The 27,422-nt window shown below is 47.7% G+C and overlaps 1 protein-coding gene across 5 annotated transcripts in view; it reads right to left on the reverse strand.

Annotated features, from left to right (window-relative positions):
- Positions 1-27,422, reverse strand: part of LOC100649283 (latrophilin Cirl) — a 362,909-nt gene that overhangs the window by 269,264 nt on the left and 66,223 nt on the right. For 4 of the 5 annotated variants that reach the window (XM_048408351.1, XM_048408358.1, XM_012320804.3 and 1 more), the window contains exon 1: positions 16,622-17,568. The gene's annotated coding sequence lies outside the window, so the exon portion shown is untranslated. Of the gene's footprint in view, positions 1-16,621; positions 17,569-21,616; positions 21,666-27,422 lie in introns of those variants that run through there. The other variant, XM_012320795.3, reaches the window with a different exon arrangement.

The following is a 27,422-nucleotide window of genomic DNA, read 5'->3' on the forward strand; positions in this document are numbered from 1 at the left end:
GGCCTTCTACTTGAAACAGGTTTTATGTTCACCCCCGTAGGGTTACCGTATAGCTTCCAGGATTGTATATACGAGCAAACGTATATCTCGGCGTAGGTTAGACGGCCTTAAAAAATTTTTCGTAATAACTGGCTCGGGGCTGGCGGGCATACGGCATCGCAGTTCGATGCCGGCCAGATTATACACGTTTCGAACTAGCCGCTGTTAATTGGACGTTATGTTTCAGTTAGAATTAACGATAGTGTCGTAATGGTATCGTAACGGTGAGGTGAGGCTTATCAACTCCGATTCTCTCTAGGAGGATAAAAGAAATCTGCCTCCGGTTCCCCTATCGTAATTAGTCTCGCCTGACGCGTGATTTCCTCCGCTCGCTCCAAGCGTTTGATGGGTACGCTGTTATAAATTACATTGTCCGCGATCGCTATGCAGGGGCAGACAACTGAAATCGCGATCGAACAGAGATATTACATATTCCTATTGAGACACGCTTTTCTATGACGCGTCATCGAAGATTAATACGTGACGCTAGAAACTTCGAATCGAAGTGTTACTTTCACGAACAGGTATATAATATATACAGGTATAATGTATACGAGTCAATCGTTGGAGCAGGTCCGAAAAGAATAAGAATACAAATAAAAGATACGGCGTTCTTATGCGATTCGTCACTCGTGGAATTCATTACATTTACAACAATGAGTCTGTAATAGCCGCGTCTCGTTATCCGTAGACAAAAGGTACGATGTTCGTACATCAAAACCAAAGGGAGACGCATGCGATCATGAACCGTAGATGGCTCGTTCGAACGGTCGAAGTCTGGATAAAAAAGAGATCGAAAACAGTCCTAGCACGGACGAGAAGTAGAGAACGATCAACGAGATACATCGCGAGCACGTCGACGATCGAATTCAAATTCAACTCACAATTAAACTTCGATCACCGAAAAAGAAGATACGGCGAGTCATGCTTTATTGGTTTCGCTACCATCACCGACGAACCGATCTCCTGCACGTGTACGCACGTTCACGAGTGTGTGCACGCGTGCCTAATAAGACGAGACTGGTTAGATTCCCGTCGATCGAATTCGAACGCTTGCGAAGCATATACGAGAGAGGCGCGTTGCACAAGAAACAAGAGTTATTGTAACGAATCGGGATTATAAGTATCTGCTAGTCGGCGAGGTCGTTTTCTCTTTCTCGATGGCCGAGGAGCGATCGAGGAGACACCGAGGGCACAACACAACGGGAGCCCGTTTGAGCACGCGTGCTCCTTCTCTCTCTTTCCCTGCGTCTTTTTGTACCTCATCATGACGACAGATACAAATAGAAGATTGCACGACCATACACACGACCTTCCCTTTTCTCCGACACGATTTGCTCTTCGTGGTGCATTTAAATTCTCTCGCTGAGATATTGAAAAATGATGTCCGCGGCTCCATGGACGCATTAATCAAACGTCTCTCGCGGATTCTCGCGACTGCAACGAAGAACGACCGTGATGCGGGCGAAAATTGCGAATCGGTAGTCGATCGTGATCCTTCTCGACGATCGATATCCGACTCGATGTCAAAATACGAAGATACACCGATTCCTCGGTCGTCAGAACGTACATGTAGGTACCACTGTCTCGACGAGCAACGTATTCGATACACGCATGATACAACCAGGCAAAGAGTCGCGCGGCTCGATGTTTTCCGGTCAAACGAGCATTATAAAATCACGCGAAATTATTAGCATTGCAAATCGCGGTCGTATCACGAGGACGTGGCTCGCGCTTAACCATATTCGTTCGAGCATTCATAAAATCGTTCCTCTATTCACGGATTCCATATTCATAGCAAGCGTGGCTCGGTTACGCCAGTACCCCCCGCCAAGCTTTTACTGCACTATATATCACGCGGTAAATTATAAAACGTAAAAATGAAGCGTCGATGTGAATCGCGCGCAACCATTGCCACTCTGACCGGTCTGGTATAGGTGTACCTGGTTGGTCGTCGGCATCACGAAGGAGAACGCGCGCCGTTTCTCTCTCTCTCTCTCTCTTCCTCTGTGTACGAGATCTCGTATCGTGTGTGATCGTCTCTGATCGAAGATAAGGTTATATCCCGAGATGCTGGACGAGGGTTCTTTCAGGGCCACGTGACATCTGCCGAGAGGCGCATACAATGTTAGAATACCGTATTACAATCGTCAAACCGCACGAACGTCACGAGATTCGATTGTAATTGCAACGAAGGGAGAGAGAAAGAGAGAGAGAGAGAGAGTGAAAGAGAGAGTCGAGTGGACGGGCGGGCGATCGAGCGAGTGTGTGCAAGTAAGCGAGCGAACGAGGCAAACGCGCGCGCTGGCATTCATTACCGATACGAATCTGATACTTCGGTTCATCATCGAGTCAATGACAATCATTGTTCGGACGGGCATTCCATAAGCGTTAATGCATTATTCATGGCGGTTCGGTAATAGCTGTGACTAGCATTCACCGCGAATTACGACCGCGGTAATCCAATTATAAATCGATCGACGGTGCGAGTGCGATTGGAAGCCGCGGCCGCGGGTGTCTTCGACCTTCGGAATCTCTCTTTCGCGTTTACCTTTCTCGTCGATCGAGAGAGGAATTTGAATTCGTGCGGCGAAACGATGATCGACCGTTCGGGTTTATCTAATCCGGTGCGCGCGGCTGGACGCGCCGGGACGCGTCTGAAAAACGCTCGACCATTCTCGACGCCGGATCCATTTGGTGGACGCTAAACACAGAATTGCTTTCAGAATGCGTGCTTCATTTGCATAAATACCGGAGAAAAACCGGCGAGAACGGGTTTCCTAATCTGAGACTTGTTCCTGCCTTGCTATCCACCGAGGGAATGAAGCTACTCCCCGTGGTAAAACACTAACCCGGGACGATTAGCCGCGGACAACGATTAACCGTGGCCCCTGATCGTTGTCCTGTAACCTTTAACCCTTCGTTACACACGAGATCAAGGGAGAGATGAACGGTATGGATGTAACGTCGGGGAACCAAAGGCTTTTCACGAAATCGGAAGCTGCCACTGAGGATCACCGAGCGAGGGTTCCGAGCTTTCTGTACAGGTCGCCTATATGTAGGACGTTATAAAAGTATTAAAGCGAGCGACAAGGTTAAACGGACGAGCTAGAAAGAGAGACGAAAACGAGAACAAAGGAATAAAAGGAGGGTTCGTGAAAGCGGAACGTGCGAATTACGGGTATAATACGAAATTCGGGCTTATCCTACGGCCGATGGGAAGGGCTACCGACCCCGAAGATGCCGCTGTTGCGTACTACGAACCGTAACAACGCTCTCCAGAGCGCAACAACGGGGGTGGCCTTATAACACTTACATCGGGACAATAACGATTAAAAGCGAGTTGCTGGAGTTCGCAAGGGGAGCGAATACACCGACCGACTCGCCCACGTTTCTACCACCAAGTTTTCAAGCTGCGAAAGGATACAGAAAGAGAAAGAAAAATCAGAAGAAAGGATGAAAGAGAGAGAGAAAGAGAGAGAGAGAGAAGGGGGAAAATGAAGAAAAGTAAGGGAGAATTTAGATGCTAAAGGTTTCGTGAAGAAGGAAGTCCTTAGCGGCAGGAAAGAACCTTTCGAGTCTCCTCCGAGCCGTCAACGACTTATGGTTTATTGCCTGTCTACGCAGCTTCCTAGAGTATCCTTAGGGAGCCAGAGAAATGAGTACACAGATGTTCCTTCCGCGATATTTCTCAGGAGGAGCGAACAAAATTCCCGGTGTTTTCCGCTACTGGAGTAACTCGGATTTACCGAGCAGCTTGTCGATCGAATGGGAAAGAAAAAACAAACTGTAAAAAAGAAAAGAGGAAAAAATACAAAGCACTTAGAAATGGTTCGCGTGACTTCGCTTGGAAAAGCGTAACGTGCACAACATCGAAATAATACCGATCGTTGGAAAATATCAGTCGTGCCAGCGATTATACTCTCGCCTGATCGTTTCTATTATAAAATGTTCTGTTGTCGCATCGTGCGAGAACACTGTCATTTCGCAAACAGGGAGCGACGATGAAAACGAGCATCGATAAGACGTACGCGATACTCGCGACATGGGCTTTCGCGAGAAAAACAAGCATTTGGTCGATAGCACGAGAGAACATCGAGAGTCGTGAAAAAAGAACGCGATATTCGAGTTTCGAAATCACCTGAACGTCGTAGCACGGCTACGCAATCGCTGACGAGATAATCGTGTCCGAGGCCGACGATAAAACAAGATTTATTCCAATTCGAAATTGCTTCGCGCGCAGATGCTTAATGAGAGAAGAAGCAGCACGTACCAGTGCATCTGTTTATGGCGATAAATCCTGGTTTACTGTCGGCCGGTCGCGGCAAGCCGTATAATGGACTCGTCCCGTCAACTCCGTCAACGCCACGGAAAAACAGCGACCAAAGGATAGACGAATGGTAGGGGGGCTGAAGGAAACGCGACGAAAAAAATAATCGTTAATTGCTATTCTTGGAACCGTGCGTACCATCGCTAGGGGGATTAACTATAATAAACGTTCGAGCTAATCTGGTGACAATCGGTATTCACTAATCGCAAATGTACGCCTAGCACCGTAAGAGCGTTGAAAATAAATTAATCGTAATTGTAAGGAATGTAATCGCGGCCTCTGTGAATTTTATAGCACCGACAAATTGCTAGTTAACGTACAAAAAGTGCGTTTAAAGATCGGATAATCGCGAGTGGCTAGACAATTATTTCAACGCGAAGAAAAAAAGGTGTGCCTGACTGCGCTTGCCGCGCGTGTCGTGTTCTGACACAGGAACTGTAACACAGGAAGGAGGGAGTACTATCGGTGGAAAAAGAAATTATCCACGTAACAACGCCGTTAACGTTGGTGGCGTAACGCGGGTCACGTTGTTCACGGAATACCAAAGAGCCGAGGAATATTCGAATCGGTCGCGTACGAGGCCGATATTAAAACCGGGCACGAAGCGTCGTGGCGACGGGCAACGTTAATTAGTCGAAAACACAGCGCAGCCTGTATGCCTACGGGCTCCCGGCGACCCGTTTTATTACCTTCTGTAACGAGTACAGTGGCGCGCACGCGGCGTTTCTAAATAAAATTACCTCGGAACAGTCGCCATCCTTTTCCATCCACGGCAACTACCACGAAAGCAAGGACAAAGAAACGGAGAAAGACAACGACAACATCGGTCCCCGAGTGTCGTCGACCGCGTTTTACCGCGCGCGCTATTGCTGGCCAGCAGCACGTGGGGAACAGACTTCGGGACCATTTTCAGTGTTTCGAGGCTGCTACGCCAGGCAATTGTACCAACTCCTACCTACTTTATCCGATTGTTTTCACTTGCTCGTTACGGCCGCAGTTAAGAAAATCCTTCGACGATATTTGTAATTTTCCAGTTTAACTCCTCGTGGTTCGTAAATGTGCTGCAACCGCTGCAAATGCCAGGCAATACGCCTCCAATATACTTGCGTGTAATTTTGGAATGAACCGTTCGAAATCAGTTAATAGTTTCCGGCGATTTTTCTGAATTATACGCGATGCATTCTAAATAAAATACAATACTTTCCGCAACGCGAAAAACGGCACGAATCTACGATATTTAAATAGTTCCTAAATAATTACGTAAAACGTTGTAACATTCCGAGTTCGAACATTAAAGAATATATATATACCTATCCACCTATTACATCCAGTAATAGTATTCTCAGTATTCTGAGAGTCGGAACAGCAACGAATAGCCTTCCTGATAGCTGAACAAACTGCTACGTATTCGTAACTAGACGAGTTCCCCACAATCGAGTAAATTACCAGACAGTGTAACGCGAACGCGAAAGATCCACTTCGCTCTACAATTCATACGATGGTAAAAAGCGTATGAGAAGAAAAAACAGTAAAGAGAAGGAGCGTACGAGTAAAGCTGGCGACGAGAAAGAGTTGAATCTAGTGGAGAAAAACGTGGGCATTTCAACGGATTCCAAAGTGAAAGGGACAGGTTCAGGCGGTACGCGTGCTGCGTGATTACGTGTAGTTACAACCCCCTTAAATCGCGTAAAAGATAAGACCGGCTTTACATTAAACGCGCGCAACCCCCATAAATAACACGGGGGTGCCTACCTCTCGTTCAACCCTGTCCATTTTGCCCTTCCTCCTTTCGCTCATTGATTCCTCGGTTTCTTTTCAATGAATTCACGGGTGCGAAAGGCGAGTTATTGGAAAGCACGATGACACGACCGCCGATTATCCCTCTTAGCACCCTCGCGATACATTCAACCACGCGCGAATTCAACGTCTCCCACGCCACCCTATCACCCCATGACACGCCAACTTTTTATCCTTCTTTTTTCTTACACCCTCTTTTTTAAATACGTGTTTGCAATCCAAGGGAAAAATATTGATGGCCGTAGAAACAGCGATCAACGACTGGTAAAAACGTAACGCAGATGCAGTTCGATTAATTCGCCGGCGGGTGCACCGCAATTGGGTCATCGCAATGGGACACGAGCGAATTCGATTTTGCAACACAGCCACGATCCGGTGCTGGCCCGTATAATGCTAACAATTTCCTTTCCCGTCTCGAGCGTCCGTTGTGCACGCCGCTTTTCCACGTTGCGTTCACAGTCGCTCCAAATGTAGTAAATCCAGAGCTAGTAGCTATACGCCAGAAATTCGACGAGAAAAAAAGAGGACAGCGACGCGATAAATCAACGGTAGCTAGGGCTGGTTGATTTAAATGCCATTCAGCGAGCACGTTGCATCGAAGCTATCACGAGGAGGGACACTTTCTGTCGCGTCCAACGTAACAAGGAAGACCCCCTTTCTCAGGGTTATTTTTATCGCTCTTCCGACACTCGAGAACGCCTCGACTCGAGCAAGAAGGAAGCACGAAGGAAAGAACAGTCCTCTATCATTCGCTGTGCGCGAAGATAAGTCGACATGGTGTCACAATCCGTCGAGATTCCGAAAGATAGAGACAAGACGGGAGCTTCGTTGTGACGGACGCGGCTCGAGGAGAAGCGATCGAAGCCGTTCGCCGTTTCATTGATATCGGAAATATCGCAGAAATTAATCGACCAGCAAAGATAACGAGGCACGAAAAGATAGAGCGAAATAAAAACCGAACGTGTTTGTTTAAGCGAAAAATTAGACGAGACCGTTTTGAATACCATTTCTGCTCTCGTACGTCGATCACCGAAGGTAGAAAGAACGCGCTCTGCTAAACTAACTTCCCTGACACTCGCTGGAATATAAATTGGATGCTTGACTGCTGCGTCCACGGTCTCGCCAATCTGTGCTCGCACCAGTACGTACGTATACGTGATTTTTCAGCAAGAGCGTTGAATTGTGAATCGTGGAAAATTCTGAGGAAATGGGAACGAAAAGTCGGTACGGTCGCGATAGTTACACCATATATTGATTGTAGCGACCCTGTCGGACGCCATTGGCGCGGCCACACACCATTGCTGACAAGGCATTTAGCTGTTTCCCCTTTATCGTGTGTCTGTCGCCGCGTGGCAAAGTGGGTTTCGATGTGAATGTACGTGGTTGCACCGGCTCTCCGCGTTTTCGGGCGCATCTATGGCGTGCACCAGGCTCACGCGTACACCCGAGTAGAGTCTCTCCCTTGATGTACACAGACAAACGATCGTATAATGCACGCGTGCACGTATGGCCGGGTGGCTACGTGTTCGCACGCTCTTTTGACGCAACGAAAGAGCACCGTAACACCAACGCTACGTTTTCAGGTCGCCAAAAGGTAATATCGACCAACGCGATACGTCTATACCAGGCGTCTCCGTTGAATCTGGTAGCGAGCCGGGCTCCATTACCAAACTGTCAATGCGTGACTCTCACTTGTAAGGTGTTCCACGGCCCTGTCGACACGTAGACTCGGGCGAATTTCTTTCCTCGCCCGGGGACCGTCTAAATTCACCTTCCGAGAAAATATTGCTTCGGAGAGTGACTCGTACGTGTTGGACGCGCGTATTGTGAGAAAGAAGTACTTTGCGTACGTTACAAGACGAATAGAAAATTGTACAAGGTAAGGGATTTTGCCAAAATCCTAATCCTTCGATCGCACAAACGCTCGCAAGAGTCTCAGCGATAATTTCAATAAACCGACAAAGTTCACCTAAAGATCAAGTACTTTCCACTCCATTTTCACTTCCAATAAATACGAGTTAAATATCGGAGAAGCCTTCTTGCGGCTGCGAATTCTTCAATTATTACCTTTGTCTTATGCTGTTTGTGCTAGCCTTACTGTTACCACGATAGAAGTACACCCGAGGCTATAAAGTGTTTTTCCAAATCCATTCACGGGACTATTCGATGATCGGAAAAGTTCTACGCTATCCTATGATATGTAAATATAGGCAATAAACAGCTTATAAATGACGACTCGTAATGCTTTTTAATAACGAAGGAAAAAGAAGAGGAACACCTTGTTCAGATCGTAACCGCGCATAAATTATGTCTCGAGCGAAACGAGCACGTGGATACGTTCGATGAAACGGGTCGCGGCAGATCCAGCGCATACGAGTCGACATTTCCATGAAGAGAGAGGGAGAGACCGCGCGTGAATCTCATTTTTTTGCTCCCCCTTTCTCGTGGTGACGCGATTTCGTAAACGAGAGAGGTTGATTTTGCAAAATGTCAGTTGCACGCGCCCAGCAGGTCTGGGCTGACGCGTCGCGGCGCGTGAGCGCAAAAAGCCAACGATCTGATACAACCAGATTAAAACCTTTGACGCGCGTCTCGCTGACACATCGGACACCACCGTTCCCGTCGTGTTTTCTGTGGTAGTGCGTCACCCGCGATTATAGCGGTCAGAGAAAATGTGCCGGACAGTCAAGCACGCGACTCGAAACGGCCTTGGCTATTTTAACGGCCTACGTGGACGATTTTTAGCGTTGGCCGTATCTTTTAGCGAACATGAGACTAATTTGTTAGGCCTTAGAGCTCGCAACTGATCGTTATCGGGGATTGGAGAGCCAAGGTTTACGAGACATTAACCATTAAACTTGTTCCTACAGTTGTACAGTCCAGTATATATCAGATCTATTTTTAGATATTAGATCGCTGAAAGAACTATGATCCTGCTATGACAATGATATACATATGCAAATAGAGAATAAATATATGTAAATGAAGAATATGAATAGAGAAGGAAAAAATTCAAACGAATACGTCGAGAATGTAATTAAAATATAACACATATACGTATTATGTAACTAAATGAATAAAAAATTGATAGTTTCTGCATATTCTGCAATTAATTTGATCTTCTGCGATGCTCAAATTTGCAAGGATAATGCATCACTTAAAACATGCCACGTTGAAGAGTACGATAATCCGCGTATCCATTGGAATCGCTAGATGTTTGCAATTTTACAATCGCTGCACGATGCAATTTAAAGGAGAACGACCTAAACGTAACAAGCATCCGCTTCGCGAAAAGGAAATGACGAACAGCGAGTTTATAAGGAACGGTTGCCACTGTTCCGTACTTGGAATTGGCCCGTTTCTTGAGTCACGCGGTAATAATGTCGCAACTGGTCGAGATTCGCGGCGATTACGTTTGCGACGCGCTGTTGCGTCGTGAAATTTAAATAAAGTACACCGGCCGGTACGGCGAGAAAAACGCGGAACTCGACGTGGCCCTCCCGTGTTGTCGGCATCGTTATTCTACAACAACGGCGTACCATTTTCAACAACGAGATCTCTCGCTGCAACCAGAGTCTCGCCTGTCCTTTCACCTTATCCCGCTCCTCCCGTGGGAAGTCGAAGAAACGAGAGGCAAGAAGTGGTAGACAGGTTACAAGGAAAGAGACGACAGTCGTGCGAAGTACGAGGTAGTCAAATCGACGGGTCGTTTCGCAGCGAGTAACAGATGAAAAGGGGGTTTACGCTCCAAGACGTGCTTCCATCGAAAGTAATATTTCTCGCCGTGTAACCTGGTCTGCCTAGTTGTTCCAAGCAGAAAGAGAAGCGAGATAGAAGGAAACTATGGCAAAGAAGTAACACGGACGTACATTCCGGAAGAAAAAGAGACTGCCATAAGTAAGGGCGGAAAGGGACGAAAAAGGTACAACTCTTAGAAGAGGCCGAAAAGGAGTTGGAATCGCGTTGAATTCCTCTGGATTAATTTTCTCCATGTATCGTATGTTTGCCGGCTGCGATTCTCACCTCTCGGGAATTTCAAATCACGGATTGTAACATGTGCAGATGCGAACAACGATTCAAACATCGTTCGAGATACTCTGGATCCTCGCGCGAGAAGCGAAACGTGGAGCCGAAGAGGGAGGAAAAGATCGGCGAGAGAGCTGGCACAGGTAGACGAGAAAAAAAGGGGTGAACAGCGAGGGGGAAAGTGGGAGCGAGGAAGACGGGGCCAGAGAGAAGGGCAGCGCAGCCAAAGGATGCAAAACTTCCGAAAAAGAGCACTAGGTAAGCGTGAAGTGCGCCAATCACGGGCCGTTATTGGCGGCAATTATGATAATAGCATACCTCGAGCGAGAATCTCTCGTACATGCATACGTAGGTGTACGTGTACGTGCACGCGCGCAGGTAGACACGCCGACCGGCGCGGCGATGCGGCGTCGGCCGAAGGAGAAGAACAGAGCCGTAGGCTCGCGAACTACCGGCCTCTATTAATCACATAAATGGTTCATCGCAGCTAGCTGTATCGCTATCCGCGATAATTACGCGCAAATTACGCTTACGAAAAGCCGGCCCTGCGATCCCATTGCTCTCCGTCCTCCCCGCCAAACAGAAGGGACATGCTTTTAAGAGAATGAAGTCTGGCGCGCAACCACGGGACAGCAGACTGCTTGTAGCAGTGAAATCTCGGAAATACATAGGATGAAGAGATAGACTCTGATATGGCGAACATCTGGCGACGAGTAAGTAAGCGAACTACGTACTTAAATTTAAGTGGTACTATTCTTTACCTTCCTTTTTCGTGAGATTTTCAATGGGTATATAATTACGTGTATGTCATAAACGTATTTTATATTCGATCAATGGAAGCGTGTAGTTATTATTATAACGTACCGGTCTTTTTGGTTATAACCGGATCTGGTTTACCCTACCAGTCGCATAGCGAGTATTACACCCTACCAGCCAAGGGTAGAAGCATCCAAGCGCGCTCGTTCAGATCGAGCATCGATAGCTGGCAATAGAAACCACGTCTATCATCGTAACAGAAGCAAAAGTCTCCCCATCGAAGAGATCTCGAAGAAACCGAGAACGTACGGGTCATTCGTTTTCGAGCATGCCGACAGATATTCCCGCGCACCAGAAAAGGAGACGGGTTTCTCATGCGGCGATTGCGAAATGAGAAAATTGCGCAGTCGATGGTTCGCGCCGTCTAATTACGGGACGAAATCCCGAGGTCGTCCCGACTTTCCCGCGGTTACAGAGTATCCACTATCGAGTAACAGTTTCGCGTGTCTAATTGGACACGTGTAGTTATTTGCTACGGCCAAGTCCTGATCGAGCCTGTTCCGCGCTCTCAAAGTAGCACGCGTACGCGTGTGTGCGTTTACACGCGCCACAAACTCGCAAACGTGAACACACAGGTATACTTGCAGGGCCAGCCCATAAAAGCTCGTGGACACCATAACTTCGCAAACACGCCTCCTACATACGCGGCTACGCGCGTTCTTCCACCCGATAAGAGGCCACTCGTGTACGCGCTGCGTGTGACGCGTCCGCGTGACCGTGTGCGTGCACGTGCGTAAAACCATTGTGCAAGCTACGTTTCAAATCGCCGCGAACAGTTGAATCGAACTCGCCTCAGTAAAGCCACTTTCTTCCACCCTCGTTCGTATTCTTGCGACTATTATCGCATCGATGATTCTTTAAACGGTCTGATTAAATCTGACACGAAAGTATTTTCAGAGCGTAGAAGTTTGCATGTTGCGGGTTATATTTTCGCCAAACTGTCTCCAATAAGTGACAGCTATAATTCGTATTTCGAAACTGCCGGTCTTGTTGCGCGATACAACGAAAATCCATTTATCTAATATTAGTTTATACGAATGAAATTTTAGTTACTTAGTTCGATTAAACGATCTCCTGCTCGTTTGATCCATTAGAAGTCACTTAAAAATCACTAGGAGTGCGAAAATGCGTGAGCTGTCATTATATAAACTCCGCTTGCACGAACACGTATTCGTTTCTTACTCGATTATAAAACCAACAAATCATGCCTCATAATAGAATTTACTTCTCCAAATCGAGAATTGTCTGATAATGATAATCTTTGGGAACAAACCAAACGTTAAACCGTCGAACTTCTGATCCCAAATAGATTACAATTATCCAGATATAAATGTCTATCGCGACTTCGTATGAATAGTTAATCATCGAATAACATTTTCCGGGAAAGAGAGCGATTCGATCGTGAAATGCCAGTCCACGACTCGAACATGCGCCCCGAATCTCCAATAGGGTGAAAGAGAGACAAAGAGAGGGTGGGGGAGGAGAGAATTGCAACTCGAACCTACCACTTAGAAGCATGCATGCCCGAGTAGGATAATGTTACGCATTTTCCGCACTCGTGCTCGCCAACTATTCCGAAGCACGGCACGGGGCCGTGAAAACAATCGATATCGCGAAACCGCCAACGGCTCCAACACCGTTACGTATATTCCGGGCCCCGCTCATCGCCTATCGAAACACCGTGCCGCCGCTCGCGAGTATCAGCGCGTTCTCGCGTCAGAAACGCCGATAACGCGGCGTCGTTAATAATCCTCGGCGCCCCGTATTCGAGCCATGTTCCAAGGAAATTTCTATAAAGCGGAGAGAAAACAATGCCGAAATACGCTCGTTGCTTTAAGCTCAAAAACCAAATATTGATCTCGCATGCCTCTCCACCGCGTTCTTCGCGTTACGAATCGAAACTGTTCCCTTTTTCTAGAATCGTTGGAAATTATTCGAGACGCAATTGCAAACGATTTCGAATATCTCAGCCTTCGATGTTTCGATAGCGAATTCGATCGTAATTTCGATACAACGTATATACTCGTGCGACGCTTTGACGATTTTCCGTGTCGGATCGCGAGAAATAAAATCGTGATATATCCAACGGGTCCTCGATCCAGCATCGACAATGGTCGTCTATAATCCCGCGGAAATTTAAGAGTTCCGTGATTCGACACGGATGATCCGAACGCCAGATGAACGGATGTTCCGGAGCGAGCGTGTTTTTCTTCGCGGCTCCGCACGATCCTACTCTGTCTAAGGATGAACGAACCGTGGGGCCACGATTTAACGTTAATTTTCGATTCGACATGACGATTATCCCTATACCGTCTTTCTCTATCCTTATCTCTCTTCCTCTCTCTTTCGTGACACGGACACGGCGTACGCGGCGTACGCGGCGTTAGACAATGAACTGCCCTCGGGTTCCCAGGAACGGATCGCCGGTAGAGATGGAACGGGACGAAGGAACGGCAATTACGCGTAATTCGCAGGTGTTGTGAGAAAATGGCGGTTGCTGGATGTGTTTTCAACCTTAATCGCGGCAATTTTTCTGCCATTACTAAGTTTATCGGCACCGTACGCGCCGCGTTCGGCACGATACACACACCGGACCGAGCCGGACGGCCGCGATTTAACATTATGATCGCGCGCCACGTCGATGCCACGTCTCCGTACACACACGTATACGCTGAACAGAGAAAGAGAAAGACAGAGAGAGAGAGAGAGAGAAAACTCGCGAGCGAGCCGGTTGAACGCGCGAAAAATGCTCGTCGACGCGTTACGTTCCAGCGAGTTTCGAAGGAAACGCGCGAAACGTGTTATTTCGTCGGACGCCAAAGTCCCACCGTGAATATTGTAACGGCCGGCTTGATCTACGGTTTCGGATTGAGCAACGGGGATAATCGAGCGATGCCACCGGCGCTCGTGTCCGCTTGAAAATCGTTTTGCTCGCGAGATTCTAACGGCACAAGGACGAAACTATTCATAACGAGGTGTTTCGGTCGTAATTATGGCCTCTGTTCGTAATGGTGTCGCAACGATCTCGCAATCGTAACGCGAACACGGATTCGCATACCTGTCGCTACTTACGTAAATATATGAAAATAAATAGCCGAAAATCCTTCTCGAGAAAGGAATACCCGAAACAAGGATAAATTATATAATATACACGTTTGGGACGAAAACTTCGCAGAAACGAGTGTTTGATAGACACTTTGCCTATATACCTGAATTTATGTCTTTCCTGGTATGGAAAACGCGCGCAACAAATTCTCATAATTCTTAGTTACGCTACAGAGAAACTTTTCGATAACTCCCTATCGCGATTACTGCGAGTATAAGCCCATAAAATTACCCGATCAGTCGGTTCTGTGGATTTATGGTTTATGGACAAACGAAATTTCCCCTTTCGAAACTAGTACGAAAGTAAGGCGAGATACTCGCGGATTGCGAAACGCTACGAGTCAATGAACGAACGATATTAAAACCAGCACCGTTTCCACTCACGGCAAAGTAAATACGGCGAGGCGAGGCAACCAATGGAGGCAGCAGCGAAGGTGGTCACTCGTTTCCCGAGAGATACGATCGTCCGAAATGGATTCAGGTATTTCCTGTTTCCTCGTGTATCTTCGCCACCTGCACCCGTTTCTCAACTTTTTCATCGGCATGTCCTCTGCATGTTTCATAAGGATTCTGCGCGGAGGTGTAAAAAGCGGAATCGAGAATGAATCGGAGTATAAATTAAGCGGTAAGCCACTGTCGGTGACGCCGTTTCGAAACAGCGTGACACGCGAGCACGGATGAGAGCGGAAAATCAAAGGCAACTGTGTCGTTACCGACAGAAACGATTTGGCAAATAATTTTCGCTTTTCATCGCGTAATTCGAGAAGAAACGGCCGGTCACGGTCAGACACGTCGTCGTTCGAGATACACGATCACGTTTGCGCGTTCGTGACCGAAACACGCGTGAAAACGCGATTCTCACCGCGAATCGTAAAAGATGGAAGCGATCGAGGAAAGAAAGAAAGAAAGAAAGAAAGAAGGAAGGTCGCAGGGGAGAACGATGCAGCGTGCAAGACGTGAATCATTCGACAAAAACAAGCGCTTGTAAGCTTAATTAGCTCGTCGTGACGACGAGCGTTCGTGTAAACGAGCGCAAACACGGTCGGACTTAATTGACCGGGCAAATACAAAAATCTTGGGAAAACACTGGTATCTCGTCGGTGCGCTCGGAGCGTTTCGTTCGACGAATACGCTTCTATTGATGTATTTGTCGGAGTTTTGAGGCGACACGGTTTTCCAATATTCCGATACACGGGCCTGTGCACAGGGGGCTTCGATGGCAGACAGCCGAAAAAACGACGAGTGTCGTGACCTTCGAGAGGAAAAAAAGCCTGCCTCGACGAGTGGTGCGCGCGACTCGTTCTCTCGTGGGAGAACGGATTAACGGAGCACGGTTTTTCCGCGAACGAACGAAAGACCGGCGATTCAGCATTTGTGAAAGCGATCAGACTAGAACGCAAGAACAGTGGAATACCGACGGCAAATGTCATCGGGGGCCGAGCATGCACCGCAGATGTCACGAATCGAGCCGTTATCGCGAACCCGTGAGCTCGCGTTATCTATCGATACTTCGAATCATTGTTTCGAGCGTTTTCTTCGTTAAACGATCCGATCGATGATCGTGGTAATCAAGCTCCGAGACGATAAACCAAGAAAGAAAAACAAAGTATCGCGGGAATGTTAGCCGTAATCGCCCTACGTGCTCTAATATTGATATAAATGAATCACACGCGGCTCTCCTCTCCAGAGGCCTTCGATCACCGGCGTCACCTAAATTTCCAGCAACTTCTATCCGAAGTTTCTTACGGCTGGTCGTAACTTATTCTCCCAGAGGAGCATCCAGAGGCACGTAGCCTTCAGCACACACGCCATGAAATTTCACGAATTTCTGCCGCGAAAATCAAAGGCCTACGAACGTATAATACGAAACAGCGGTGGATGGTTTGTTGGTCAACTAATCACAAACGCTCGATTCAACGGGTAACATGTCGATCTAACGAACGGGCTTTAATTCCAATATCCGGATGGCTGGATACGAACGTGATTACAAACGAAGGTAACAACGCTAGGTAACAACGCGGGCATCTTTGAAACGCCGAATCTTTGAAGGATACTCGTCGAGTATTCTTTTCGAGGTCAAGCCTCGTTCAGCGTACTCCGAAATACGTGCACGAGGGTCAACTATGTATACGCGCATAGAATTCTCGGATCACGTGTACACACAACGCGTTTGTGGTTACTACGGACTAAGCACAGCCGTTGCAAAGCTTTGAGCATTGGCTCGTAAAACGAGACCTAATGCGAGGTCTTCCCGCGGGACGTGTCAAAGTCACCGGTGCCGTCGCTTCTCGCGACCTTTGCTTTCACGACAGAGGATACCGTGTGCACGCTGCCACGAGCTGCTTCTCTTGATTTTCAAACGCTTTTATCCAGAACGAACACCGCGCGAATCGAGTCGTGTGTTTTATTCGTCGTTCACGCGTTGGAAAAGCGCGGGAACCTCTCGAGATTTTATTGAATTTCGAGCGCGCACAGATCACGCCGATAGAATACGACTCGGGTACTTACAAGATGGAAGACGAAGACGGCGTGGTCTGGGTACATCGCACGAGGAATTTAAATCGGAACGCACAGAACTGTCACTGACACATGAGAAGCACTCCGGTTCCGTAGCTATCCAGTCGAGTCGAGCTAGAGCGAGAAAAATCAACGTCGACGGGACACGAGGAAAGGATCCTTGATCGCGGCAAATCGAGCCGTACTTCCGCAAGATCGGTGGACCGATCGGTGCACGACCAAGCGTCCGACGGCTCGGCGTTCGCTTCCCTCGGTAGCCTCGAGGCACGAGGAAGCGGTCCTTGGAAATTTCCTCCCTTCTTCTGTTCGTTGATCGCACACCGCTAAATACCGAGAACTCTCGCGTCTCTTCAAACGACCTGATAAATTATACTCCTCACTGTGGTGAACCGGTTGCGAGTTCTCACTACGCTCGAACGCAAGAACGCTCGAGGAATAAACAACTCACGATGATACGCACCGTACGAAACGAGCAACAGGGCTGCTCGCCAACTTTCTTCCACCCAGTACACACGAAAAACAAACGCAACAATTTCTCACGAAACAACCATGTTTTCCGCGCACTACTCGACGAATCGTTTCATCCGGTCATAGGGGTAGGTCGGTTCGGTCCACTACGAAAAATTTCAATCTCTCCACCACCGTTGTTGATTGCAGCTGCTGCCCCGATCGTAACGCACTATCCAAACCGTGTATCACGCTTTCCACGAGTCTCCATGATTCCGATGATCGTTCGACACGCGTTCGAATCGCGCACGATCGTACTCCACGAAACAGTCACCGGCTCCCGTAAGGCAGGACGAAGCAGCAGTGACTCCGAACGGTTCGCCGCGAGGTGATCATCCACGAGGAAGAACAACGACACGCTCGATCCGCTTTCAGCGGCGTCGACGGAGAAACTAACCGAGCTCGGGGGACGAGAGAGCGTCGGCCCCCACCACCGACGCTCGTCGCGCATCCCCACTGCTTCGACAGTCGAGTGATTCCCCTCTCGCGCCTAGTCACCCACCCCATCGCCTCGGTTCGCCATCCACGGCAACCAGCTCGCTTCTAGCCACCGCTCGCCCCTCCGTAAACCTTCCTTCCTTCTCTCTCGCGAACCCGACTGCAACCTATTTCCCTCCCTTACCACCAGGTTCACCCGTTCTCGCTCTTTCTCTTTTACTCTCTTTCCATACCTCCTCCTCGCACCCATCTATCCTTCCCTCCCTGCCTCTCAGCCGCTTTCCCTTACCAATGCTCTGTCGGTTTCCGAAGCTCTTGCTCTTTCTCTCGTTCACGCTCTCTCCGCTTGCCCTCGTCGCTGAACTCTCAAGGTGGAGGCACTCGGCGACCGAAGGAGATGCGCTCTCTTGGTATCTTCTCGTTCTACCTCTCGCTCGCCGCTACTTTCTCGTGTGTGCACGACCGTGCGTGCGTGCGGCCGGTCCTAGCGTAGTGTGCGCGGCCGAGAGAGGTGAACCGTTAGGTGGTGAGATCCAAAGGGTGTTCTAATCGCTCCGTAAACGAAGACCCGACGTTCGATGTGTCGCCTGTTTACGACTATTCTCCGAGAGTGAGAAAGAGAGAGAGAGAGAGAGAGAGATCGGTTGTTAGGGGTGGTCGGATTTTTGAGATTTTGATGTTACAGAGGATGCGATCGACCTGCGTAAAGACGCGACAAATTGAATCGCTTCGTTCGTTGATCCAGATCATTCTGTAAGTGATCGGAAGCAGATAAATACAATTCGTTATGGAGGATCATCGAGAAGTACGGCATTGAGGGTCGGTCCGCTGTTTGTTAGTTCGTCGATGCTTCGTAGCTTGCGCCGTTTTAGTTGCCATTTTAATTTACAATATATCGCTTATCGCGATACGATACGAGTGACGGATGAAACGAGGAAATAATTCAAGGATTTCCTCCACCCCCGCTGTCGTGTTCTTCTTAACGTCTCGATATCGAGGTAGCGTTAAGCTACGAGTCGTTTAATCTAATCGAAAAATAATATTTCCGCTCCATCTCGAGCAAGAGTCGAAACGCTTAAGCACGGGAACGATTAAAGGAGTCGGCTACATCGTTCTAACGATGCGACGCGATTTTACGCCATCGACTTTTTCACGTGGAAGGACGCGACGACGCGCTAAACAATAACGTCTTGCGATTACCACAAATCCTCCGCCGCTTTCTTCGTCACTTATCACAGCCCGCAGATCCGGGTTAAGTCTCCTAAAGCGTCCGGGAGGAAAGCGACGCTTGTAAAGCGTTCGCGGAATCGCTTCGGCCACGTAACCGAGCGTGTATACACGGCCGGTCCGTGAAATACGTCATGTCCCCGAAATTTATTCATCCGTATTTCTTGCGAACGGTGAAAACTGCCCCTGGACAAAAGAGCAACCCTATCTCCGAGGTATCGCATAAACAACCGAGATCGCGATCTTCCTTGAGAATGTACGATCCCCTTCTCCCACTCCCGAGCTTTTCTCCCCATATCCCTTTACGTGTCACCGGTGGGTTGCAGCTATTCGAGAGTGTGAGCGAATTCACAAAAGAGACACGCTCCCTCTCGAGCTTTCTCCCGTTAATCCCAAAAGTCCATAAATAGTAAAAGGGAGTGTATTCTCCGATGGGTCGTTTACAGGATCACGATGATACCGTGACACGGGCCGGTGACACTTTAATCCGACGACGCTACGCGCCAATCAGAGTATCGTAGAATCAGCGACCACCGTTTTCGCATCCAACTGTCCGATTCAAAACGTCGACACTGGTGTTACACTATCGAAATGGAAGATTCGATGACAACGACTACACCTTTGCGATGGCATCCATATCGTATCGATAATCGAAAGAGGGTGGGATAATTTGAACAGACTCGACGAAGAAAATAATAATAATCATAGTCCGAGCTTAGGAATCCGACGATTGTTTTCCAACGTATCCACGCAGAACTTGTCATTAGATGTTAAAACACGCAGCGATCCCTTGCATCGAGCAGGGGCGTTAGAAAGCTAATTCTTTTCAAGATGCCGTACAGACAATTGTGTAATGCAAATGCCGTCATGTTCCAGCTTACGTAAACGATCCACGCGAACGATTACCAACGAGTCACTCAATAGAACGCCAAGAATACCAATAGTGCATGACTTCTTGGCACGTTTCACGCTTGATCTAAGGACAAATCGGTGCTCGTTACTATAAAATCGCAACGCATTAGAATTTTCCGTTCTCCTCTGTTTGCGAAATCGAAACAGCTCCCTTCATATACGAGCTGTATTCTGAAAATGCTGATCAACGCTATATCATCGACTCGCCGAGAACTTCCAGCGCGACGAAAGCTTGCACGTGTTCGTAGGTGAAACGCGATTCGTTTCATCGGTTTTGAATGCTGCTGCTTACCCTAGAAGCGTCGCCGTGTCCCACGCAAACTCAAGGTCCGCGATGAGTTTCCAAGCGACGCAGCACGCTTTCACACTTCACGAACCTACGACAATCGTCACTGTCTAGCTTCCATGGCGTTCGAGCAGCTGCCTGAAACGAGATTTCGGGGATGTTCGGCAGAGGGGGGGGGGGCGAGTAGGTGGTCCATTGTCAGGGCGAGTTCTCTCTGTTAACCTTCGTGAACCATCATCGGGTATTGACTATTTCACGGTTCGTCCCAACGCGTAAAAAGCGAAAAATTCGAACCAGTCCCTTCCAAAATGAAGCGGCAAAACGATCCTTTATTACCTCGCGATTGTAGCGATGACGTTTTAATCATGCATACATATTTCGAGAAATATCGAACACCTGTCGAATAACAGGATGAAGAAATCTATCAATATGCGAATTAAATTTCAATAAATCGGTGTCTCGCGAGTCGCGCTCTCTTCTTCTCACGTCGGATCGATATTTCTCGCTCGAGTAATTAGCCCAGTTCGCTTACGATACAGCAACACGGCCGTGTCGTACGAGCAAACATTATTCGAATTCGTTCCGCGTGTCTGACATCATTTTACAGCCTCGTTGATTTTATGGAAACTCGTATCAAGCGAGATGCGAGAATTTCACGATGCGTGACCGATTTCGCGAGTTACGAGCGCGAATAAGCCAGCAACCCCGGGTTAAAATCTACCCTGCTCGATACGATGTTGCGCGACTATCTAAAACGCGAAGAAGAAACGACACGTAAGAACGCAAAGTTTCCACGTTCCGCGAGCGAGCGCGCAGAGACACGTGGAACAGAGAACGAAGGGTCTTTAACGACTTTTCCGACCGGTGTATTTTACGCGTGTTGCGTCAGCGTTGTCCGATAGAATGGAACATCTGGCTGGGGAATTAAACGTCACGCATAAGGCCGATTCCACTAGCTCGGACTATACTTTGCCGCCTATAGTTGTTTCCTGTGCCCGATAAATACTATGTATGTACTTTAACGAGCACAGTCGTTCTATGTGTTACGGTCACTTAACTAATCGTAATATACAAAGTCGAGTTCGCCTTTTACATCGTCACTTACGGCTCTAAACGATTCGCTTATTCCGCGAGAACGAGAGAAGCGTAAACGTCAAAAAGAGGAAATACGTTTTCCTGTACGACGAAACTGTTGAAGCTTATCACGAATCAGCCATTCGTAGATTCACCGGTAAACAGATTATACGGAAATCTAGAATCGCCTTAATTCCGCACACGTAGATGTATACGTGCTTCGAGTGTTGTAAGCATTACCGAGCCACGACGCGTAATAACTTCATTTACGGCATGTTTCCGTAACAACCTCCGTGCAACTGTAGCAGCACCTGCTCGTGGGAAAGAATTCTCTTTGTCCGGCTACGATCGAATCGGCGTTGGTCGCGTGTTTCTGTAATGGCAGGACGAGCTTCCACGACCTAACGCAGAACCGGGTTACGCGGTGACACGGCGAAAAGCGATGGAAGAGTTCCGGCGATACGATCTAACGGCGGTGATATCGATTAAATATCGAGCGATTGGCCGGCCGCACCAGACCGTTCTCTGTACAGTGTACTCACGCAATTTTTCGTTGCTGCGTCCGGCTAGTCCCGAGTCGTTGACGGGTGTCTGCAACAGAAAACGAGTCGGTCATTAACGCTGTATCGGCTTTACCGAGCAGCTATTTATACGACTACGCGGCTCACGTATCCGCGTGTACACACGGCCGCGGCCACGCAAGATCGAATCTCGAAACTCGTTCGCTATGCGACCAATAGCTATGGCCCATTTAAACGCGTTCACCCTTAATCCCACTATTTCTTTCATTATAATCACACTATGGACAAGACAGCGTGCTGAACCATCCCATTTGCGTTAAATGTTCGCATTACCTGCGTATATCGCGCAAAGATTATTCCTTCGCATAGAAGGTGTATCAATTGTACGCAGCTCGCGAAGCGTGCGGTTCTCTGGCGTGCAACAAACGGAAGAAGGTAAAGGAATCGTCGTGTAGTTTGGCTTTTAAAAACGACCGAGCTGAGGGAAACGGCGCAGGTGGCCGATAACGAAACATACCCTTGCGACTATAAGCGTGGTCATTGGCGTATCCGAGATAAAAGAACATTGTATTAGATTATCGTAAGGTTTTGCATTCGAGGGATTTCAGTAATCCATTCTCTTTCTGTAATCCCATTATCGGCCGTTTTCCTTACACACACATATAACGCGACTGCTTTCGCGTCATCATGATTCCAGGGATGATCTCTCGCCACGGAATTGGCCTCGTTGGAAATAGGGACGATCCAACTGGCATATAGTCGCCACTACTCGTCCGAGACTGTTATGTTTCTTCTCGTTTACGCCAAAACTATCGTAACGCGACCAAACTATACAAAGCGAGCGTGGTTTATAGGATCGTTCCATCGCTGAATGAAGTTCCAGGCTACGATCGCGTGTAATAAATCGCGCCGTGTACGTCGTCTATTTACGCGTTTCGAGGACGCCCGTTTATTTATCCGTCTCATCTGGCGGAATAGCATTTTACATAAATCAGTGATTAATTCCGTGGAATCGGTGCTGCAAGCCGCTCCATTGACTGTGCAAACACACGTACAGGGATCATGTGCATATACTAGGAACACGTGCGTACGAGATTATCGTCCACGTGGCGACACAGTTCGCTTTCTTTTTCTTTTTCACCATTTCTCTCCCTCTCTCTTCCTTCCTCCATCACTCTCTGTCTATCTTTCTCCTTTTCTCGGCCAACAGGCGTTCGCCGGCATAATAATTGTGACACGTATCGAATGCATTCATTTCGCGTAGGTAACGTCTCACTCGACGTCGCGACGTTTGCGAGCGCAAACCCCGGAGGGGAGACACTGTTACCACACTTCGCTATTACCACACTCGCGCTTTATTCACTCACACTCGCTATTTATACTCACATTTATATACGCGTTTGTACGTGTGGAGACAGCAACGTACTGCGCGACACGTATACACACGAATGCATATTGGAGCCGAGGGACCGACGGCCCTTTTGGAGATCCTCCCTATGGGGTAACCAAGATCGACTCGAATCGAAAGGGAACCAGCCCGAAGCGAGTCGGGAGTGGTGCCAACTTAATGAGGGACCACCTAGCTCTAACTGTTTGTTTTTCGACGAGATCGGGCCCCGAAGGAAATACGCTGGCGCGATCCACCGAACGGCCGATCCCGTTCACGGCCTTGTATCGCAAGCCCTATTCCCATAACTTCCGCGATTTGGGCGTGAAATTACACGCGGCGGAATCGGCGCGAGAAACGTCGATAGTTCGATAAAGGCCCGCCCCTTTCATTCTCGTAGTTCTTCCTTATTTTTTCTCCTTGTTTCTTCCTCGAGATGAATCCGGACGGATATAAAGGTTATCGTTTCTTGGCGATTCGTGGTAACATTGTTACGAAGTTATTTAAGGACAGCGTAGAAAGAAAAGATGGAATTTTCGTTCGAAAGATCAACAGATCTCGATGGTAGCCAGGCGCGATACAAAGACACGTATTAATTCGACGGATCTCTCCGATTTTCCGTAATTCGCGGCTATAAATTAATCCTCGCCGTGCATTAACGACGCGCAAATTACACGCGCGCCCAAGATATTTAATCCCGAAGACACGCTGTAATTATCATGGGTTGCGCGACGTGCGACTTTTTTCATAAATGGATCCTCGGCTAACGCGATGTAACGCATTTATAACGGGCTTCGATGGTAGCCCAGGACACGAGCAGCCACGGAATTACCAGCTCCTAATGTCGTGTTTTTTTCAGACAAGCTTCTGCACCACCCGGGGACCTCGCTTCCACCGTTCTTTCATCCGGACCATCCCGAGAGGAAATTAGGCAGGAATCCCTTGCGCTTCGTCAAATTTACCACGCGTTTTTATAGGATCTATCCTTCCTTGCAATCTCCCCTTCCACCCTGTTTATTAATCGATATCTCGCGCCGCTACTTTTTTCTCTTTATTGGATAGTCTACTTCCATATAGAGTTCAGTTTACTGTAAGTATACGCTTTACATATTTGCGGTACACTTTTCTTGTACGTTTCATCTTTATATTCGAATGACGTATGATAACGGATTAAGAGAGGCTCCTGTGAGATTTAAACTTACACGTTAACGACAGATTAAGAAAGAATCCTATGCGCTTTAACATTCAATCGTGTTTTATCTCCAACCGCGTTACATTTATCGAGCCAAGTGTTTTACATCATTCTCCATTATCCTCCCCCCCTCTCTCTCTGTCAATTACGAATCTGCATACGTACGATGCTCGCGTCCTGCGCAATCATACCGAAGATAACAAATCCTGAAAACCAACCACTTAGATTTCGATATAACGTACAATTACGCGCAATTATTACACGACGTCTTCCGAGCACGGTATTTATTAGCGTAAGTGGTTATGCAGTGTATGCGTAGCTTCCTGCAGGAGTGCATTCATGCGAACCGCGCATTAATACATTCCGCCATACGACATACATATATGTATATCGATTATACCGTTACGTTTCACGTTAAAAAACGATGGAACATACGATGAAACGAAATATCTTCCACATACGTGGTCCGTGCGTGTGTTGTTCGTACTTCTCCATGATCGACGCGCGACACGGTATTGCTAAACTGCTCCCACGTAGTTGTACATTTGTACGTTGGAATCCCTTTATCGCATCTCGCTTCGTTATTCTACAATTGGCGGAAATTCTATACACAATATTGAAATTTAAAGTACACGATTCGAACAAGGTAGAAAGAGCTTCTTTCTTTCGTCATTACATGTATTAAAGACTAATAGGATCTCGTTATATATAAATCTGATTATTCCGCGAAAAGTTCAAGGCTGAATTTTAAAATAACGAAGCTTTACAGACGCGAATATCCATGTCCTATTTAAAAAGACCGGTGAAACTAAGAAGAAGGATAAAAAAACTTGCGAAAAATGAATCGCCGAGCGCGATATCGGTCATCCAGGGAAAAAATACACCGGTCACGATTTTATTTTATTTGCTACTGACAGGTTCCGCGAGAAAGCTCGACAGAAGCTCCGCCGGTCATGTTGCTCGCTGTTACCGTGTGTCTGTAGGCTATCCTACACGATCACAAGTATCATTCTGGATTTTTGCGCGTGACACGCGTGTGAAAAATGTTTCCGCGCGAAACGTGTCGACGTTCGAACGCGTTTGCCTCCGACACCTATCACGGTAATTGATTAATCGATATTTTTGATTCCGCGAATCTTTGATTCTTCATCGAGAGATCTACGAGAGATCGATGCGAGATCTGCCGGATGGCGAAGAAACATGGAGAAACGTGGTAGAGGGAAATAAACGCGATTCAGAGGCAAAGACGTCGATCCGGTCGTGGCACTTTCATGCAACGGCTGGCCCAAGGACGATTTGTTCCTATTAGCGGGCTCGTGTTAATCGCCACGGCTGTATAAACTCGCCTGCTAATGAGTCGACGTATCATTTTCTCCGCGCAAACAAATTCCATCGGGACGAGACGATACGCGAGTTCGTATTAATCCCAGGATGCTGAGAAAATTATCGTTCGTCAACTTGATAACGTTTTTTTACGACAAATCACGCACTTCCGTCATAAAGCTACTCGTTCTCTCTAGGCAAACAATTCGGAGAAGATGACAAACTGTTTTACTGCCGCCATTACAGGCATCTCGAAGACGTTCGTTCCACTGGATCTCCGTTACCGGTTTTGAGATACATCTAATTCTTGGATTTATCTACGTACCGATGCATCGTTGGTTGTATATTTTTAGTAGGATTTTTGTCATAGTCAGCGAGAAATTTTATCTTTTTTAATCTTTGAAAGATAATCGTCGTACGTGTGTACGAAGCGTGAAAAGTCTCTCACAGCCGTCTTGATCGATCGAATCGATTAATCGCTGGAAAATTTCTCTATAAAAGGTGGTAATTGCATCTAGCCAGCACGGTACTCTCCGCAGGAACGAGCTCTCGATTACTGACCCCGGTATTTCACCGCGAGATTGCTTCGATTTATCGATCCTCGGCTCCCACTCTCGCTCATGATCAATAAGTTTCTTGGGAAGAAAGACTCGCGTCGTTGGCCATTTTGCTTCCCGAAACTTATCGAGCTCGTTCCTTCAAACGAACATATTTTTATTTACCGTGTTCTATGCATCGGTGAAATCTTCCGCGAGACGGAACACGAAATGTCACTTACTTGGAAACATCATGCCACCATACCTGGCCTCTAGTGCTCCCTTTCTCGGCTTACCCCTGTCTCCTCTCGCGGCTCTCCTCTCGTCGACTGATCAATTCCTGCAGCGTCCCAAAGTGGAACGCGCGAGTCCAGACACCAGTTGGTTGTTACAACCAAACCATTCCAAATGAATAACCAAAATATTCGCGTTATACGCTGTCGATTCCGAAAATCAGCGAGGCACCCGATGGCTTCGTTGACGTGGACGAAGCGAAAGTCGGGGAAGTCGACCTTTACCGTCTCGTGGAAAACACGTCCCGCGTACGAACGAATCGCGAATAGTAACTAGTCGGTCGGCCATTGATTATCGAGGGAATAGGAAAGGGGTGACGTTGACAAAAGGCGGTTTGACGAAGGAAATGTTAACGAGGGTTGCTTCTGTTTCCTAGGATGTCAGAATCCACGTGTGCAGCGCTGTTTCACGCTGGAGCTTGTTCACCACTCGAATCAACCCTCTTTGTATCGGCCGGCGTATCGTGCATTTTTATTAAGCCTCGGTCCCGGAATAATCGACGCGAAATTCGAGATCGCCAAAGGCATTTCGTCGCTGTTGTCGTGCACGCGTCTGTCGTCCGTTCATTCTCGCACGCGCACCCTCCCGCTCCTCTTTTCTCTCTTTCCAAGCCAGGTCTTTGACATCCGGTGACCTGTTCCAAGCCATATGCCGAGTTTCAATAATTTTCAATTAGTCTAAAAAGAATCGACGCTCTACAGGCCGAACGCTCGACCGAATTCTAATTCGAGCCTCGTCCGAATCCTTTGCTCTTTTCCACCCTTCGACGTCGCTCTTTGTCGAAGAACTGTACGTTCTAAACGAAGGTTCGGTAGCGGCCGCCAACGAATCAGTTTTGTTACCACAAGACTGTTCCATCGCAAATAGTTCAATGATAGTCTCTTTTTCTATAGATGGAACGTGATCGCGTTATTCGCGGGATAAATTGAATTAGCGTTCAGTTTGTCCGCTAATTAGTATGGTCTGACAATGTTGACCAATGTTATTGTCACAAGTAAACAATTACCACGGGGAGAGTGTACGGCTTGATGCGATATTGATAGCGAACAAGTCCCATATGACGATACTTGTTATAGTTCGCAAGCAATTAATTAT

This window comes from Bombus terrestris, chromosome 1, assembly GCF_910591885.1.
Source record: "Bombus terrestris chromosome 1, iyBomTerr1.2, whole genome shotgun sequence".
Lineage (NCBI taxonomy): Eukaryota > Metazoa > Arthropoda > Insecta > Hymenoptera > Apidae > Bombus > Bombus terrestris.